Genomic DNA, 20,900 nt, shown 5'->3' with positions numbered 1-20,900 from the left:
AGAAGCCAGTAGCAGAAGTCTACATACTGAATTATTCCACTTATATGACATCTGGAAATGACAGAACCTATAGGCATGGTAAATCAGTAATGGCCAGTAGATTAAAGAAGGGCTAGAAATGATGATGAAACACAGGGAATATGTTCAGAGTTTCAAAACAATGCTGTATACTTTCATTGCAGATACATGACACTAAGCATTTGTAAAATTCCATAGAGCTTTACAGCTCAAATAGTAAATATTAATATAAACAAATTTTAAAAAATCATTTAAGAGGTCAGGGGAATCCAGGATGGGTGCAGAATGTAACTCGGGGCTGGGTATATGGGAACTGTCTGTATTACCCTTTCAATTTTTCTATAAATCTAAAATGTTTTCTAAAAACAAAAACTTATTTTTAAAAAATTCTGCAAGACACAAATAGAATACATTCAAAGAAAGTCACATCATAGTCAAACATCATAAATGAAAATAATATTTAACCAGAAAATAAAAAGATACATTATATTCTGGCACAACAATAAGAAGAATGAGAGCTAACATCATCAGAAACAAGTGAAGCCAGAGATAATAAAATCATATATTTAATGAAATTATAGGAAAAATGTGTAACCCCCAAATTTTATCTCTACTAATAATTTTGTCCCAAAATTAAGGTTAAATAATGAAATATTCAAATAAACAAGAACAGGCAGAATTTGTTGCTAGCTGAACCAGACTGCAAGGAATACTGTTGATAGCTCTTCAGATAAGACAAAGAAAACCAAACCAAACCAAAACAAACAAACAAAAATGAGCACAAATTTACTGATGTACGTATCTGCAGGAAGAAACGAAGAGCACCGGAAAGGGAAATTGTGAATTTAACTATAAAATAATATTTATAAAATATATTAAATAGTTACTAACTCTTTAAAGAAAAAACTACACTGTGGATACATAACACATAATAGAAGGAGAATGAGTGACAACTAAAGTACAAAGGACAAAACAACAATACATGGTATTTTACTTACAATAATGGCTAATTGGCATAATTTAAGTCACTTTGGAAAGGTAAAGATTAAAAAGCTGAATTTAGAAAATAACCAGTAACAACACAAAGCAACATACATTTAAAACACTGACAGAATTAACAGGAGTTACAGAAAAATATACAATGAACCACAGCTATTTCAAATAGGATTTTCTCATAATTAAAAACAAAAAAATCAGTAATGCTATAAAAGCTTTATTTTTTATTGAAGTAAAATTGATGTATACCATTATAAAAGTTTCCGGTGTGCAACACTGTAATTCAATACACAACGGGATCATCATCAAAAGTGTAGTTATCATCCATCACCACAGAGTCGATCCCTTTTACCCATTTTGCCCACCTCTCAACCCCTTCTCCTCTGCTGTATCTCTTCTAGATATAAAAGTTTTAAACTATATTATTATCTAACTTACCTAACAGAAATTTATAGAATACTACATCTGGCAGCTAAAATACATAGTCTTTGGGGCTATAAAACAAGTCTCAATAAGTCACAAAGGATCATATGTTCTGTGAACATACATAAATGAATAAATGCTTTCGCGAAGAATAATGAGATAATCTTATGTGTTTGAGAATTAGCAGTACGTGTCTAAATGAACACTTGTTTAAAAAAATGCAATGGGAATTTAAAATATATTATTGACAGTATGGAAATAGAAATGTACCTTATCAAAACTTATATGATTGAGGCAAAACAGTCTTTGGCTATACTTTATCATTTAAATATGAAAGTTTAAAAAATCAATCAGCTAAGCCTCCATCTCAAGATTCTAAAAAGGAAAAGGGGAAATTTAAAACCCAGAGGAAGAAGAAGGATAAAAAGTAGAATGATGAGAACAAAGATCAAAGATATAAAATAGAGAAAAATAACAAAGCCATAAGCGTTAATCTTTGAAAGTTTAATAAAATTGATAAACTCTGTAGTAGTAGAATAATACCCCCTCCCAAGTTGTATAAGTGTTATTTCCCAGAACCTGGGAATATGTTCCCTTACATGGCAAAGAGACATTGCAGATGCAGTTAAGTCAGGATCTCCATAGCGTTTCCTGAATTACCCTGGTGAGCCAGTGTAATCACAAAGGTCCTTATTTTGAAAAAGAGTAGACGAGGGAAGCAGAAGTGTCGGAGTCAGAGAAGGAGATGTGACAGTGGAAGCAAAGTGAGAATGATTTCATTTCAGGCTGTAAGTATGGAAGGGGGCCAGTAGCTGAGGATTGGGGAGAGCCTCTAGAAGCTGAGAAAGGCAAGAAACTGGATTCCCAGAATGTGCAGAAGGAATGGGGTCCTGTAAACATTTTAACTGTAGCTTAGTTAGACCTATTTTGAACTGTGATCTCCAGAACTGTAAAATAATCAATTTGTGGTGTTTTAAGTCACTAAGATTGTGTTAATTTGGTACAGCAGCAACAGGAAACTAAGAGAAACCCTTAGCAAGACTGATAAAAAAATGTAAAGTACACACAAATTAACGTTAACTGAAAGCAGTATAGTGGTGCCAATACACATATTTTCAAATTAAAGGAGAATAAGAGAATAGTGTATTTCCTTCTTGATTTTCAATACTGTATTTAGCAGAAACCAACTTTATTTATTAGCATAAGGACATAGGGGCGACAATGAAAAACAACAATCATAAGGAGAAAAAAGAAAAGAAAACAAAATGTACTATTTAATTAATTGTAAATGGATTAAAAAAATCATCCATTTTTAATTTGCTGTTTGTTAACTTTTTTTTTTTAACATCTTTATTGGAGTATAATTCCTTTACAGTGTTGTGTTAGTTTCTGCTGTATATCAAAGTGAATCAGCTATACATATACATATAGCCCCAGATGCCCTCCCTCTTGCCTCTCCCTTCCCCCGTCCCTATCCCACCCCTCTAGGTGGTCACAAAGCACGGAGCTGATCTCCCTGTGCTTGAGTATCTTTTTAAAACAGCAAGATGTCCGGATCCTAATATCAATAAAACAAATTAGGACCATAAATGACTCCATTAAAATAAATCTGTTGCCCATAAATTTTCTAGCAATTAATATAAATCAACTTTATTATAAATTGTATAGTACACTCCTGCCAAACTGAGAACTATATATTTTATTTCCATCTGTATTTTGAAGTGTGAATACTAGAAAATTAGCTTTAATAAAAGCTCAATTAATCTAAGTAATAATGCCTAAATATCTCTTGGTGTGAAGGGTCTTGAAACACATGACTTTCCATCCCAATGCCAGTTTTGTCTAATCATCTTATGGGCAAAATTTATGTCATATTTTTACTTTGAAAAATCTATTTGGAACAAAGAAAACTATAGTTAGGCAACAATTCCTGTATTGTTGAAAATTAGCAACTGTTATCACAACAACAACAATAAAATGTACTTTGACTCCAATGTAATTATGTACTTAATTTTTCTCTTTTTTAGTTTTCAAGAACCATTTTTTATTAAACCCATATAAGAAAATTTACTTATCGGTGTTATTTCTATTTAATTTACAAGAAGACTGAAGCAACAGTTATGTCAGTATTATATATTGCTTAAATTTTTTCACTGATTTTATGTTAGAGTTATTTGGAAAGTTTATAGTCCTTAAATTTCGATTAATGTCCTCACATTTTGTTGCATGTGTGCTCAGTTCTCCCAAAAATTATTTGAACTTGACCACTCTGAATATAAAGCTGGCATTCAAGTCGATCAAAAAATTACTTATGTCTTTGGTGAAATGTCTATTTACGTCTTCCGCCCATTTTTTAATTGGATTGTTTGTTTTTTTTGATATTGAGCTGCACGAGCTGTTTGTATATTTAGGAGATTGATCCTTTATCTATTGTTTCATTGGCAAATATTTTCTCCCATTCTGAGGGTTGTCTTTTCATCTTATTTATGGTTTCCTTTGCTGTGCAAAAGCTTTTAAGTTTAATTAGGTCCCAGAAGACATACAGATGGCCAAGAGGCACACGAAAAGATGCTCAACATCACTAATTATTAGAGAAATGCAAGTCAAAACTACAGTGAGGTGATACCTCACACCGGTCAGAATGGCCATTATCAAAAAATCTAGAAACAATAAATGCTGGAAAGGGTGTGGTGAAAAGGGAACCCTCCTGCACTGTTGGTGGGAATGTAAGTTGATACAACTATGGAGAACAGTGTGGAGGTTCCTTAAAAAACTAAAAATAGAACTACCATATGACCCAGCAATCCCACTACTGGGCATATACCCTGAGAAAAGCATAATTCAAAAAAGAGACATGTACCACAGTGTTCACTGCAGCACTATTTACAATAACCAGGACATAGAACTAACCTAGATGGATAAAGAAGATGTGGCACCTATAGACAATGGAATATTACTCAGTCATAAAAAGAAACGAAACTGAGTTATTTGTAGTGAGGTGGATGGACCTAGAGTCTGTCATACAGAGTGAAGTAAGTCAGAAAAAGAAAAACAAATACGTATGCTAACGCATATATGGAATAGATTCCATATATGCAATCTAAAAAAAAAAAAAATGGTACTGATGAACCTAGTGGCAGGGCAGGAATAAAGATGTAGACATAGAGAATGGACTTGAGGATATTGGGGTGGAAGGGAAAGCTGGGGTGAACTGAGAGTAGCATTGACATACACACACTACCAAATGTAAAACAGTTTGCTAGTGGGAAGAAGCAGCACAGCACAGGGAGATCAGCTCGGTGCTTTGCGATGACCTAGAGGGGTGGGATAGGGAGGATGGGAGGGAGGCTCAAGAGGGATATGGGGACACGTGTATGCATATGGCTGATTCACTTTGTTGTACAGCAGAAACTAACACAGCATTGTGAAGCAACTATACTCCAATAAAGATCTATTTAAAAATTACGTATGATTTAAGTGAAATTCATTAAGACTAAGTACTTAATGAAAATTAGCAAGGTGTTTCATCTCTCTTCAGAAACAAATATCCATTTTTACCTTTACTTGATATATCTGAAGTAACGTATATAGATTTGCCTTTGAATATTACATTTCTTCCATCTGGTCCACTACTATTTTGGAAAGCTTGGTCCTTTCTGAGTGAGAAACATAAGATTTGAAATGATTAAGGTCCATTTATAACATTACTATTTGCTTAAATTTTATATCATTATCTGTCATTATTGAGTAGAATGCATCACCCCTGAAGGAGGCATATGAGTCTAATGGTAAAAATATAAGGATGAGGCATATATTTAGGTCACGGATAACTCAGCAGGTAATGAAGAACGGAGGAGGCATTTAAAATCCCCTACATTTGAAAATCTTGTAAGCCAAAAGATGATTCTTAAACTACAGAAAATGTTATGTGTTTATCTAATTGCTTGATAGTGTTTCTTGTTTTCTTTCATAAAGATGCATGGTACTGCTATTGGGGAAATTAAATTTACTTAGACCGCATGAAATCGTAAAATAAAACAGTACTAATTATTACTAATACTAATACTATGAGAAGAAGAAGGAGAAGAAGGAGAGGAAGAGGGGAAAATTCAATTGTAATAATTTCCATTTTTAAGTATTTTATGTCCCAAGCTCTCTGCTATGTGGTATATGTGAATTAACTTATTAAATCATCTCACCAGACTTGTGGGTAAATACTACACTATATAAGATTCTTTTGCCTGTAAAAAATAGAAAATCCCAATTCAGTAAGAAAAATTTATTACCTCATATAGCAAAGACTCTAAAGGTCAGGCACCCCCAGGGTTGTTTAATTCAGTGGCTGAATGATGTCATCAAGAACCCAGCTCTTTTCGTTATTTTCTGACCCGCCCTCCTCAGCACCTTTGTTCTCAGCCTTCCTCCCTTCATGAGAGTAAAATGGTTATGACTCTGTGTGTAAGCATGAGAACGTGTAGTAGAAAATGTGGGTAACTCTTCTTGCGTGAGTTTTCTTTTTTAAAGGGGAAACTTTCCCCAGACTCTTTCCAGCAGACTTCTCCAAATGTAAATGAAGATGAATACAAATTTAACCATGATTAAAATATATTTTTTATCTTTAGGGTAGGATCAAAGTTTCGTAATCATCCCTAGATCTATCACTGGCAAAGAGAATAAGATTTTAATGATCAGCTTAGAGTACGCAGGATTTAACAGTGAGTCCTATGGGAGAGAATTAAAAACATGAACAAAATAACCAAGTAGGGAGATTGAAAGTGAGGTAGGCAACCACTTATGTCTGCTACAGATATTATCTTTACTTTCTAGATAATCAAACAAGGGATAAAAGAAATGGTGAGATTAACATTATTGGGACAGGAAGTTGCAGAATATGAATTCAATGACACGTTGAAGGGTTGGAGAGATTTAGTAGCTTGTTCCAATAAGACAATGCACAGTAATGTGTTAGAGGAGGAAAAAATAAAAGAAAGACATTTCTCTGGACTTAAGAAGGTGATGTCTGTGCCAGAATTCATATCATTAAGTTATTTTCTGGACCAGACATCTATTTCAGAGATCTAACTAATATTTTTACTGTCTTTTTTTTTTTTTTTTCTATTTGAGGTAAGAGATTCTAGAGCATATTTGAATGTTGATGTGATGATCCAATACACAGGAAGAGATTAAGGAAACAGAGAAAATCAAGTAACGGCAGGAGAAATTTCTTTCATAAGTCACTAGTAGAGGATAACAAGAATAATTACTGAGAGATTTAAAAGAAAGAAAGCCCTTCCAATGTTTGAGAAGAATGAGAAAACATGGATATACTCAGTAAAGTCTGGAAAATTATTCATAGAAGACAATGCAGCCAGTGTTTTAGTTCACATCCTCATTATTATCCTCAATTTTTAATTTTTCATCTTTATTCACCTCTTTATTCTTCACATGTTTCTCCTCATATACTAACTATTAATTTTCAAGTTCCTTATAAAAATTAAAATACTATTCTGGGGAAAATGTTACTAGAAATCTTTATACACTTACACAAACCTTAGAACTCAAGCACATCATAATGAAAACATGAACTAAGACAAATATATAGTGCTTGAATGGCATCAAATTTTATTGTGTTAAACTGTGTAAAACTTTCCTATAAAAAAATGTAAAGGTTTATATTAAGAAGTCAGAGTGCCATTGTACTTTAATCAGGCGCTCATCTAAATGGAAATGAGCAAGACTAATTTTGTAGAATTTAGATGCTGAGCTGAACCAAACTTATTATAAAAGAACTGGTGAATCTATCAGAGCAAAGGTAAGTAACTATCTTGTAAAGTAAATTCATCTATAATGCAATAAAAAGATGTATTAAATCCAAGGATGAGAGATTTGTTGCTGCCCTTGAATATACATTCAAATAGCTTTAAAAAAATCTGCCTGAAGGCCCCCCCAGGTGTGTGGTTGGACCAGGAGTATAGGGGGGAACTGAGGCCTTAAAGCCCACTTAAAGCCAACAAAAGATCAGAAAGAAAAATTAAGGAAACAATCCTATTTACCATCACATCAAAAGAAATAAAATACCTAAGAACAAACTTACCTAAGGAGACAAAAGAACTGTACTCTGAACACCATAAGATGCTGATTAAAGAAATTAAACATGACACAAACAGTTGGATGATATACCATGTTCTTGGACTGGAAGAATCAATATTGTTAAAATGATCATATAACCCAAGACAATCCACAGATTCGACGCAATCCCTATCAAATGACCAATGGCATTTTTCACACAACTAGAACAAAAAATTTTTTAATTTGTATGAAAACACAAAGACCCCTATTAGCCACACCAACTTTAAGAAAGAAAAACGGAGCTGGAGGTAACAGACTTCCTGACTTCAGACCATACTACAAAGTTACAGTCATGAAAACAACATGGTACTGGCACAAAACAGAAATATAGATCAATGGAACAGGAAAGAGAGCCCCGAAGTAGACCCAACCACCTATGGTCAATTAATCTATGACAACAAAGGCAAGAATACGCAGTAGAGAAAAGACAGCCTCTTCAATAACTGGTGCTGGGAAAACTGGACAGCTACATGTAAAAGAATGAAATTGAACATTCTTTAACATCATACGCAAAAATAATCTTAAAATGAGTTAAAGACCTAAATGTAAGAGTGGATACTATAAAACTCCTAGAGGAAAACATAGGCAGAAGACACTTTGACATAAATTGTAGCAAAATCTTTTTGGAACCACCTCCTAGAGCAATGAAAATGGAAACAAAAATTAACAAATGGGACTTAGTTAAACTGAAAATCTTTTGCGCAGCAAAGGAAACCATAAACAAAACGAAAAGAGCCTACAGAATGGGAGAAAATATTTGCAAACGATGTAACCCATGAGGGATTAAACTCTAAAATATACAAACAGCTCACACAGCTCAATATAAAAAGAAAAACTCAATGAAAAAAATTGCAGAAGACCTAAATAGACATTTCTCCCAAGAAGACATAGAGATGGCCAACAGGCACATGAAAGGATGCTCAAATCGCTAATTATTAGAGAAAGGTAAATCAAAACTACAATGAGGAACCACCTCGCACCAGTGAGAATGGCCATAATCAAAAGGTCTACAAACAATAAATGCTGGAGAGGGCGTGGAGAAAAGGGAACCCTCTTACACGGTTGGTGGGAATGTAAAATGGTACAGCCACTATGCAGAACAGTATGGAGGTTCCTTAAACAACTAAAAACAGAACTACCATATGATCCAGCAATCCCACTTCTGAGCACATATCTAGAGAAAACCATAATTCAAAAAGATGCATGCACCCCAGTGTTCACTGCAGCACTATTTACAATAGCCAGGACATGGAAGCAGCCTGAATATCTATCGACAGATGAATGGACAAAGAAGATGTGGTATATATATATATGTGTGTATATATATATATATATATATATATATATATATATATATATATATGTGTGTGTGTGTGTGTATATATGTATATATGTATATATATATGTATATATATATACATATATATACATATATATATATATATATAAAACGGAACACTACTCAGACATGAAAAAGATGAAATAATGCCATTTTCAGCAACATGGATGGAACTAGAGTTAATCATACTAAGTGAAGTTAAGTCAGACAGAGAAAGACAAATACCACATGATATTACTAGAGTGTGGAACTTAAAAAAAGAAAAAATGATACACATGAACTTATTTACCAAACAGAAACCAACTCACAGATAAAGAAAACAAACTTATGGTTACCAAAGGGGAAAACAAACTTATGGTTACCAAAGGGGAAATGTGGGGGGGAGGAATAAATTATGAAGTTGGGAGTAACATATACATACTACTATATATAAGATAGATAAACAACAAGGACCTATGTATAGTACAAAGAACGATACTCAATATTTTGTAATAAACTGTATTACAGAAAAAATGTTACTTTGCTACACTTGTAACTCACACAACATTGTAAATTAACTATACTCCAATAAAAAAAAAACTGCCTGAAATTAAAAATAGTAATAATACTTTAAAATCATCTCTAGCCATGATTCTTTATGAAATGTAAAAAGTGACCAATATTTTTGTATCATTGTTAATTACATATATATTTTTTGCTCTATTTCTTTGATGTGATTTGGAAACTTCAGACAAGGATATTCATCCCCTCAATGCTTAGTCTAATGTATAGATAGACCTACTATAATCAATCTTTCAGGTAACATAAACATACAGGTCTACTCGTGTATAATTAATTTTCAAAAATAACACTTTCTAAATACAGACATAGGGGAAATATTTACAGGGAATTTTCATTATAAAGAAAAACTCAAATTACAATTTTAAACAGACCACTGAGCAAATCATTTTGAAATACTTGATCAGGTATTTAGAGGTTACTATAACAATAATCAGATCTCCCTCAAATACAGTAGTATGTATGTGTCTATATATCTATATATATATATATCTATATATATTATATTAAAAAACTTTAAAGTAATTTTTCCCACCCCAATGGATAGTGTATATCTCCAACCCAGTTAAATCTTACCCTCTTTCAACAAAAATTAAACAAAAAAGTGTTTGTGGTTTCTAACACCTTGTCTTCAAAACAAAACAACAACCAAAACAACAGAAACAAAACAAAAAATAAAAGCAACGTACCTACTAGTTATGTCAGGGTCATTAAAACCCCAGGGAGTCCAAAACCCCAAGGGGCACGTCTGGATGGAAGCTGCCTCCCTTTGCCGGAAGCTCCAAATTACAAAAATATCAGTTGCAAAAATTTTCCTTGACTGCTGGAAGATTGGAGCATTGTAAATTAGACCACAGAGTTCCAATAAACCTTAACTGGAAAAAAAATGTCTAGCACACTCTAGTGAATCTTGGTCTCTATTTTGATGATTCATCCAGTGAGTCATATTCCTGGAAAGATTCTCTAGGGTCCCACAAAGGCTCACGCTTATTGTCCAAGGCTAGAAGTCTTATGCACAGTCACATCCAGTCTCTGTTTTGGGGGTCTGCCACTGTGCCTGGGTGGCTGGTGCTGCAAAGACTCAAAACATAGCCACAGAGGAATAATCTAGACAAACCAACAGGTCCTGGAGATATTTCTGGATCTCAAATAAAGAGGCCCTCTTGCTTCCTCATGAGTTCCCCTCTGAGGTCTTTGGAGCCTTTAATGTGAGTGGACTTCATTCTGGACAATCTAGAAAGAGGTTCTAATCATGTTTTTCGTCCAAAGAGAAGATACCAGGTTCATAATCTGTGATAACATCATCCCCTCCTCTCAAGGAGTATCTGCAACAGGATGCAACACTATCTGTTCTAGCTATTGCCACCACTGTTGTAACTTTTTCTGGGGCAAAAAGATCCCTAATCCCTTTCAGTCAGCATCACTGAGAAGGGGCCAGGCCATGGAAAAGTCTGAAAAAGAATGGTAATCCAAAAGATAGTTTGCATTTTCTCCTAGACACAAAAATACTAGTGACTGCTCTACCAATTGATACAGGAATACTTCTTCCTGTCTTCTAAATATTCCACTATACTTGAATAAATCAAGCTCCCTGACTCTTAATTAGGGGCCCAGGGAATAACACCCCGTACTTCCCATTCTATAATAATGGTTTTGACATTTTTATTTCTATCTCTTTTCCATAGTCTACAAGCTTTAAGAGGAAGCACACAATGTACCTTATATTTACCATAATAATTTCATTGTATAGCACAGTGCCTGACCTGATATAGTTAGTATACACAAAAAATACTTCTTAGTTAAATGAATGTATCAAGATTTTCCCATCAGTAAGTTATGCCAACTAGCTAAAAGTTTAGGGTTTTCTCATTCCATACTTCTTCTTTTCCAAAGAAGTGCATGAAGTAGAAATTAGCCCTTTCTAAATATTATTGCATGTCTTTACATAACAAGAAAACTAAATAATAAAAAGCGTAGATTGAATTTTTCTTCACGAAACAACAGTTCTCAGTATATGAAACAACAGGATGGAATGCACAACTTGCTTTGGGGACCTCACCTGACTCTCCCTCAGATCATCTTGAAAAATGCACTGTGAATTATATCTTATCAGGTTAACTGACTACTCATTTTAGCTCTAAGTAAATGGCCAAACATAGCTGACATTTAACAGAGAACACAGAAGTAAAGATTGCAATCTTTTAAGTAAGTTTCAGACTTATCAAACATAGCATTTTTCTTGCATATTGCTGTCAGGAAAACTATGAGTAACACTTTTTTAAAAAAAAATCATCGTTGCCGTCAAAAACTGAAAAACTTTGTAAGTTAATTGGGAAGTAAATTAAGAATCAGCATGTGAAAAATATAAAATCAAAATATTCATTTCACACAAAACCTCTGTGTCATGATTAATAACACTATTTTATAATAATCATGATTTCTCACAGTTTGATCTTTATAGGTTACCATAAGAATGCAGTTGATTAGTGTTTGCATGTATCTTTCTTGGTTATTACCTCTTAATCTCCTTTCTACACAAACAAAGGCATAAGGATATTAAGAAGAAGGAGAAGGAGAAAGAAGAGAACAGAGAGAAGAGGAAGGAGAAAATGAAGACAGAAAAAATATTACATAAAGGAATAGTTACTTTTCTGTATCAATTTAGTTAGGCCACGGCAACCAGATATTTGGTCAAATATTATTCTAGATGTTTCTGTGAGGGTATTTTTTAGATGAGATTAACCTTTAAATCGGTAAACTTTGAGTAAAACGGATTACCCTCTATAATATGGGTGGGCCATAGCTAATTAGCCTCTTAAGGGAATTCTGCCAGCAGACAGCCTTCAGAATCAAACTGTAGCTCTCTCCTTAATTTACTGTCACCTAAGGAAAAGGCCATATGTCTCTCTGCGGAAGAACTGAAGAAATCCTTGTCATATGTACTGACTGCATTGTTGCAAAAAACCCTTTGTTCTAGCTATCTGGCTCTTCACCAATAAATGAGCTATGGATCTTCAAATAGACACAGTTCCAGAAACTGAGTAGAGAATTATGACTTTTTACTGGAGTGACTACTGTTCTCTTTCTGCTCCGCCATGCGTGCCATTTTCTTGCTGTAAGACGTTAACAGCACCCAAGCTGGCTGCCTGTCTCTTTTGCCCTTTGGAACACTATGCTCACTATCTTTACCACCACCTTTAGGTCACATGAACCTTAGCTGCTTTTCTGACATTGGAGGTCACTCCTGTTATTTTGAGATCCATAGATTAACAATTCCAAGTTTGTTACTGCCTCCCTTGTCATCAACTCAGCCTTACGGAAGAGCGCTACCACTTAACCTGTTGTGTTGCCGATGCCGCTCATCAATGCAGTTTGGATGGCCCTGGCGAATGGTATGTATTCTGGCTCCTCCTGAAAACCTCTCCTCTGGTAGGTTTTCTGGACTCACGTAATTTATTCTATCCAGCTTTCTCTCTTCCTGTAGCCTCTTTATTCTGTCATGGCAACTCAGCTATGTCTGTTGCTCAACATGGGACATTTCTTTCTTCATTCTTCTAGAGTGTTGAGATAGCTCTATTTTCTGGGGCCCTTGCCTGAGTGTTAAATCCTCATGTCCTGAGAATTCTTGCTTATGCAGTCTTATATTCTGGCCTACTCAGCAAGTACCCCCAAAGTGCAATCCCTGGGTCATTCCTTCAACTCCTGCTAATATAAGCTAATTCTTATATCTCCCCTATAAGTGTGTATGCTCTTTCTTATCAACACATTCCAGTTGGATTAGGTTGCAATTTAATGTTAATTCCCAGCCTGTGACCCACGGGAGAAGAAATGAATCTCTCGAGGAAAGGTGGTCACCTGTTGCCCTTGTGAGAGAGGCTACTACAGTGGTCTCTGTCAGGCATAAACTGTTAGCTTTCACTAGGAAGGACTGGTGAGTCACCTCTGTGAACTCTGAGGATTCCAGGGCTCCAGCACAGACAACTTCTTCAGGATCATCTGTCTAGAGAATCTATCCAGATATCCCCATCCCCCAATTCAGCTTGACAGGTGTTATTTTCAGCTCTTCTGAAATGTTTTCTGAAGTCCTTTAATAACACTAAAATAAAGCAGATTTTGCTGAGTGCTTTGAAGATGAAAAAGGGTTGCAGAAACTAGTCCACTTAACAGTCATTTGTCATGACATTATCCAGTTGCACAAGTCTCCACCAGACCCTGGAGAAAAAATATTTTTTCTTCAAGCATAAGATTTTTGGAGTTTACAGAAACTAAATACAAAAATCATGCTGCAAAATGAAATCTTGAAATCCTCCTATTGTTGTTTGGGAATCAGAGATAGAGTGAATATCAATAAGTCTTAAGACTTATCCCACCACCAGAGCCTCCCATCAAGCCTCTTAGATAGCCTCAACCACCAGAGGGCAGGCAACAGAAGCAAGAAAAACTACAATCCTGCAGCCTGTGGACCAAAAACCACAGTTACAGAAAGAGAGAGAAGATGAAAAGGCAGAGGGCTATGTACCAGATGAAGGAACAAGAAAAAACCCCAGAAAAACAACTAAATGAAGTAGAGATAGGCAACCTTCCAGAGAAAGAATTCAGAATAATGATAGTGAAGATGATCCAGGACCTCGGAATAAGAATGGAGGCAAAGATTGAGAAGATGCAAGAAATGACTAACAAAGACCTAGAAGAATTAAAGAACAAACAAACAGAGATGACCAATACAATAACTGAAATGAAAACTACACTAGAAGGAATCCATAGCAGAATAACTGAGGCAGAAGAACGGATAAGTGACCTGGAAGACAGAATGGTGGAATTCACTGCTGCGGAACAGACTAAAGAAAAAAGAATGAAAAGAAATGAAGACAGCCTAAGAGACCTCTGGGACAACATTAAACGCAACAACATTCGCATTATAGGGGTCCCAGAAGGAGAAGAGAGAGAGAAAGGACCAGAGAAAATATTTGAAGAGATTATAGTCGAAAACTTCCCTAACATGGGAAAGGAGATAGCCACCCAAGTCCAGGAAGCGCAGAGAGTCCCATACAGAATAAACCCAAGGAGAAACACGCCGAGACACATAGTAATCAAAGTGGCAAAAATTAAAGACAAAGAAAAATTATTGAAAGCAGCAAGGGAAAAACGACAAATAACATACAAGGGAACTCCCATAAGGTTAACAGCTGATTTCTCAGCAGAAACTCTGCAAGCCAGAAGGGAGTGGCATGATATACTTAAAGTGATGAAAGGGAAGAACCTACAACCAAGATTACTCTACCCGGCAAGGATCTCATTTAGATTTGATGGAGAAATCAAAAGCTTTACAGACAAGCAAAAGCTAAGAGAATTCAGCACCACCAAACCAGCTCTACAACAAATGCTAAAGGAACTTCTCTGAGTGGGAAACACAAGAGAAGAAAAGGACCTACAAAAACAAACCCAAAACAATTAAGAAAATGGTCATAGGAGCATACATATCGATAATTACCTTAAACGTGAATGGATTAAACGCCCCAACCAAAAGACATAGACTGGCTGAATGGATACAAAAACAGGACCCATATATATGCTGTCTACAAGAGACCCACTTTAGACCTAGGGACACATACAGACTGAAAGTGAGGGGATGGAAAAAGATATTCCATGCAAATGGAAATCAAAAGAAAGCTGGAGTAGCTATACTCATATCAGATAAAATAGACTTTAAAATAAAGAATGTTACAAGAGACAAGGAAGGACACTACATAATGATCCAGGGATCAATCCAAGAAGAAGATATAACAATTATAAACATATATGCACCCAACATAGGAGCACCTCAATACATAAGGCAACTGCTAACAGCTATAAAAGAGGAAATCGACAGTAACACAATAATAGTGGGGGACTTTAACACTTCACTTACACCAATGGACAGAGCATCCAAAATGAAAATAAATAAGGAAACAGAAGCTTTAAATGACACAATAGACCAGATAGATTTAATTGATATATATATAGGACATTCCATCCAAAATCAGCAGATTACACGTTCTTCTCAAGTGCGCACGGAACATTCTCCAGGATAGATCACATCTTGGGTCACAAATCAAGCCTCAGTAAATTTAAGAAAATTGAAATCATACCAAGCATCTTTTCTGACCACAACGCTATGAGATTAGAAATGAATTACAGGGAAAAAAACGTAAAAAAGACAAACACATGGAGGCTAAACAATACGTTACTAAATAACCAAGAGATCACTGAAGAAATCAAAGAGGAAATCAAAAAATACCTAGAGACAAATGACAATGAAAACACGACCACCCAAAACCTATGGGATGCAGCAAAAGCGGTTCTAAGAGGGAAGTTTATAGCTATACAAGCCTACCTAAAGAAACAAGAAAAATCTCAAGTAAACAATCTAACCTTACACCTAAAGAAACTAGAGAAAGAAGAACAAACAAAACCCAAAGTTAGCAGAAGGAAAGAAATCATAAAGATCAGAGCAGAAATAAATGAAATAGAAACAAAGAAAACAATAGCAAAGATCAATAAAACTAAAAGTTGGTTCTTTGAGAAGATAAACAAAATTGATAAGCCATTAGCCAGACTCATCAAGAAAAAGAGGGAGAGGACTCAAATCAATCAAATCAGAAATGAAAAAGGAGAAGTTACAACAGACACTGCAGAAATACAAAGCATCCTAAGAGACTACTACAAGCAACTTTATGCCAATAAAGTGGACAACCTGGAAGAAATGGACAAATTCTTAGAAAGGTATAACCTTCCAAGACTGAATCAGGAAGAAACAGAAAATATGAACAGACCAATCACAAGTAATGAAATTGAAACTGTGATTAAAAATCTTCCAACAAACAAAAGTCCAGGACCAGATGGCTTCACAGGTGAATTCTATCAAACATTTAGAGAAGAGCTAACACCCATCCTTCTCAAACTCTTCCAAAAAATTGCAGAGGAAGGAACACTCCCAAACTCATTCTATGAGGCCACCATCACCCTGATACCAAAACCAGACAAAGACACTACAAAAAAAGAAAATTACAGACCAATATCACTGATGAATATAGATGCAAAAATCCTCAACAAAATACTAGCAACCAGAATCCAACAACACATTAAAAGGATCATACACCACGATCAAGTGGGATTTATCCCAGGGATGCAAGGATTCTTCAATATACGCAAATCAATCAATGTGATACACCATATTAACAAATTGAAGAATAAAAACCATATGATCATCTCAATAGATGCAGAAAAAGCTTTTGACAAAATTCAACACCCATTTCTGATAAAAACTCTCCAGAAAGTGGGCATAGAGGGAACCTACCTCAACATAATAAAGGCCATATATGACAAACCCACAGCAAACATCATTCTCAATGGTGAAAAACTGAAAGCATTTCCTCTAAGATCAGGAACGAGACAAGGATGTCCACTCTCACCACTATTATTCAACATAGTTCTGGAAGTCCTAGCCACGGCAATCAGAGAAGAAAAAGAAATAAAAGGAATACAAATTGGAAAAGAAGAAGTAAAACTGTCACTGTCTGCGGATGACATGATACTATACATAGAGAATCCTAAAACTGCCACCAGAAAACTGCTAGAGCTAATTAATGAATATGGTAAAGTTGCAGGATACAAAATTAATGCACAGAAATCTCTTGCATTCCTATACACTAATGATGACAAATCTGAAAGAGAAATTATGGAAACACTCCCATTTACCATTGCAACAAAAAGAATAAAATACCTAGGAATAAACCTACCTAGGGAGACAAAAGACCTGTATGCAGAAAACTATAAGACACTGATGAAAGAAATTAAAGATGATACCAACAGATGGAGAGATATACCATGTTCTTGGATTGGAAGAATCAACATTGTGAAAATGAGTATACTACCCAAAGCAATCTACAGATTCAATGCAATCCCTATCAAATTACCAATGGCATTTTTTACGGAGCTAGAACAAATCATCTTAAAATTTGTATGGAGACACAAAAGACCCCGAATAGCCAAAGCAGTCTTGAGGCAAAAAAATGGAGCTGGAGGAATCAGACTCCCTGACTTCAGACTATACTACAAAGCTACAGTAATCAAGACAATATGGTACTGCCACAAAAACAGAAACATAGATCAATGGAACAAGATAGAAAGCCCAGAGATTAACCCACGCACCTATGGTCAACTAATCTATGACAAAGGAGGCAAAGATATACAATGGAGAAAAGACAGTCTCTTCAATAAGCGGTGCTGGGAAAACTGGACAGCCACATGTAAAAGAATGAAATTAGAATACTCCCTAACACCATACACAAAAATAAACTCAAAATGGATTCGAGACCTAAATGTAAGACTGGACACTATAAAACTCTTAGAGGAAAACATAGGAAGAACACTCTTTGACATAAATCACAGCAAGATCTTTTTTGATCCGCCTCCTAGAGTAATGGAAATAAAAACAAAAATAAACAAGTGGGACCTAATGAAACTTCAAAGCTTTTGCACAGCAAAGGAAACCATAAACAAGACGAAAAGACAACCCTCAGAATGGGAGAAAATATTTGCAAATGCATCAACGGACAAAGGATTAATCTCCAAAATATATAAACAGCTCATTCAGCTCAATATCAAAGAAACAAACACCCCAATCCAAAAATGGGCAGAAGACCTAAATAGACATTTCTCCAAAGAAGACATACAGACGGCCACGAAGCACATGAAAAGATGCTCAACGTCACTAATTATTAGAGAAATGCAAATCAAAACTACAATGAGGTATCACCTCACTCCTGTTAGAATGGGCATCATCAGAAAATCTACAAACAACAAATGCTGGAGAGGGTGTGGAGAAAAGGGAACCCTCTTGCACTGTTGGTGGGAATGTAAATTGATACAGCCCCTATGGAGAACAATATGGAGGTTCCTTAAAAAGCTAAACATAGAATTACCATATGACCCAGCAATCCCACTACTGGGCATATACCCAGAGAAAACCGTAATTCAAAAAGACACATGCACCCGAATGTTCATTGCAGCACTATTTACAATAGCCAGGTCATGGAAGCAACCTAAATGCCCATCAACAGACGAATGGATAAAGAAGTTGTGGTACATATATACAATGGAATATTACTCAGCCATAAAAAGGAACAAAATTGAGTCATTTGTTGAGACGTGGATGGATCTAGAGACTGTCATACAGAGTGAAGTAAGTCAAAAAGAGAAAAACAAATATCATATATTAATGCATGTATGTGGAACCTAGAAAAGTGGTACAGATGAGCCAGTTTGCAGGGCAGAAGTTGAGACACAGATGTAGAGAATGGACATATGGACGCCAAGGGGGGAAAACTGCGGTGAGGTGGGGATGGTGGTGTGCTGAATTGGGCGATTGGGATTGACATGTATACACTGATGTGTATAAAATTGATGCCTAATAAGAACCTGCAGTATAAAAAAACAAACAATACAACTAATACTAAACTTTCATTGGGTTATTTGTATGGAAATATGTTAATATAAATGTTTCAGACATTACATGAAATTTCTAAAAATCTTATATTTGTATTTGTATGGAAATATGTATGGAAATATGTTAATATAAATGTTCCAGACATTACATGAAATTTCTAAAAATCTTATATTTGTATTTGTATGGAAATATGTATGGAAATATGTTAATATAAATGTTCCAGACATTACATGAAACTTCTAAAAATCTTATATGTTCTGGTATAATGTTATAAGTCATAATCCTAGTTATTACTTTAAAATGTATATCTCAGAAATAACTAATTTTCTTGTCAACTGCATTATTATGAACTTTCATCAAATCTTTTACTGTGGTCATTTTTAAGTCTTTTGTCATTTACAGACAGTTCTGGGTGTACTCTGATGATTTTGCAAATATGTTCCTATAAAAGGGTTTCATCTTCAAGAAATTCATGGAAAAGACTCTGACAAGTGCAGGTTTCTGGTCACTGACTGTACTGCTGAACTGAATGAATAAGCATTTTCAGAACTCTGATGAAAAACTGATGAACACATAAAAGTGCTAACAAAAGATCAAGATGAAAAAAAACAATTAATTACATGGGACTGAGTGAACTGATGAGGATGAGTATAATTTTTGTGACTTTCTGTCTGAATTTAAAAAAAAAAAAAATCGCACAAGGACTCAGAGGCAAAGAATATACAAATCAATTTTCACTGCAAAGTAAAGGAGCTGTTACAGTGGAGGATTACTGGACTGAACGTCAATATTATGACATAGTATGAGTGTGTTTCATGTAGGGTAATTGCAATCATTGTTGCTTTTGTTGTGGTCATCCATGTACAATGCTTGGTGTCAGTCTATTTATCTCTTGTAAAAATAAAATATACTGTGTGTGTGTGAAAAAAAAAAAAAAAAAGACGACTTGTAAGCCAACTGGAAGATCTGACCAACAAAATTGTGCAGTTTTTTCCCCCTTCCTTTAAATACAAGTATATGATTAAGAAGGGTTCCTTTCTCTGAATCTTCTCAGCCTCAAAATGTGACTTGGAGAGAAGAAGAAGAATATTGTGATGAGTAGTTAAAATGGTTGCTTTGAAATCCATTTGCTTTGAATGGTTGCTTTGAAATGGGAGGCAGCTAAATTTACGTTCTCTTCTTTGAGCTGTAGCTGGCTTTTTTGAAGTCAGTCCCATGCTTGTCTGGTTCAGGGGTCAGTCAGATATTTGGGTAAAATTTATACACAGAGTTTGGGGCTTCTCCTCCCTAACTCTGTACTTTCTGCCATTTTCACCTTCAGATTCCAGAAGCTATGACTGCCCTGAACTCTGTCTTCTAGTTCTCCACAAGAATGAGGCTGATTTCTATTGAAGCTTTAGCCTCCCTGTCAGATGTAACTCTGGAGTAGTCTCAGGCTAAAAGCAAAACAAATGAGAAACTCACCTTTTACCCTGTGGTTTTCTCTGTTTCTAAGTGTTAACTCCCCTCTAGTATCTGCTTTTTATATATTTATTTTTCCAGAAAATATATCCACCTTTTCTTTATTCAACCTAAATCACTGAACTACATCAAGCCAAAAAGCCCTACTATTTTACATGTTATATGCCAGAAAACATACCTCACTAGAATATCGTATAGTAGTAATTTGTTATATTTAGGCCTAGTTAGATAAAGAAACAGTATCGAGCAGAGCTTTTTTAACGAAAAAAGGGAGGAAGAAGCTGCAATTTCCTATTCCTACATTAATAATTTTCATTAGAGTCGGTGTTCTTTGTGGGAAGAGAAGAGAAAACTAAATATAAAACTAGAATTTATGCATTGGCCAAAATAAACAGACCTAGAGGAAAATGTTGTCTAATTAAAAGATCACTGAAAATTATTTGCAGGCTATGATATCTACAATTACTAATCATTCTTATGTATAGTGTT

At 35.1% G+C, this 20,900-nt stretch overlaps 1 long non-coding RNA gene across 6 annotated transcripts in view; it reads right to left on the bottom strand.

Annotated features, from left to right (window-relative positions):
• Positions 1-20,900, bottom strand: part of LOC309659105 — a 442,553-nt gene that overhangs the window by 408,116 nt on the left and 13,537 nt on the right. The gene's annotated exons all lie outside the window — the stretch shown is intronic.

The sequence above is a fragment of the Balaenoptera physalus genome (genome assembly GCF_965194825.1).
Source record: "Balaenoptera physalus genome assembly, contig: SUPER_3_unloc_7, whole genome shotgun sequence".
NCBI classification, from domain to species: domain Eukaryota; kingdom Metazoa; phylum Chordata; class Mammalia; order Artiodactyla; family Balaenopteridae; genus Balaenoptera; species Balaenoptera physalus.
Note: the sequence above shows the minus strand (reverse complement) of the source record. Positions and strands in the feature narration are given on the sequence as shown.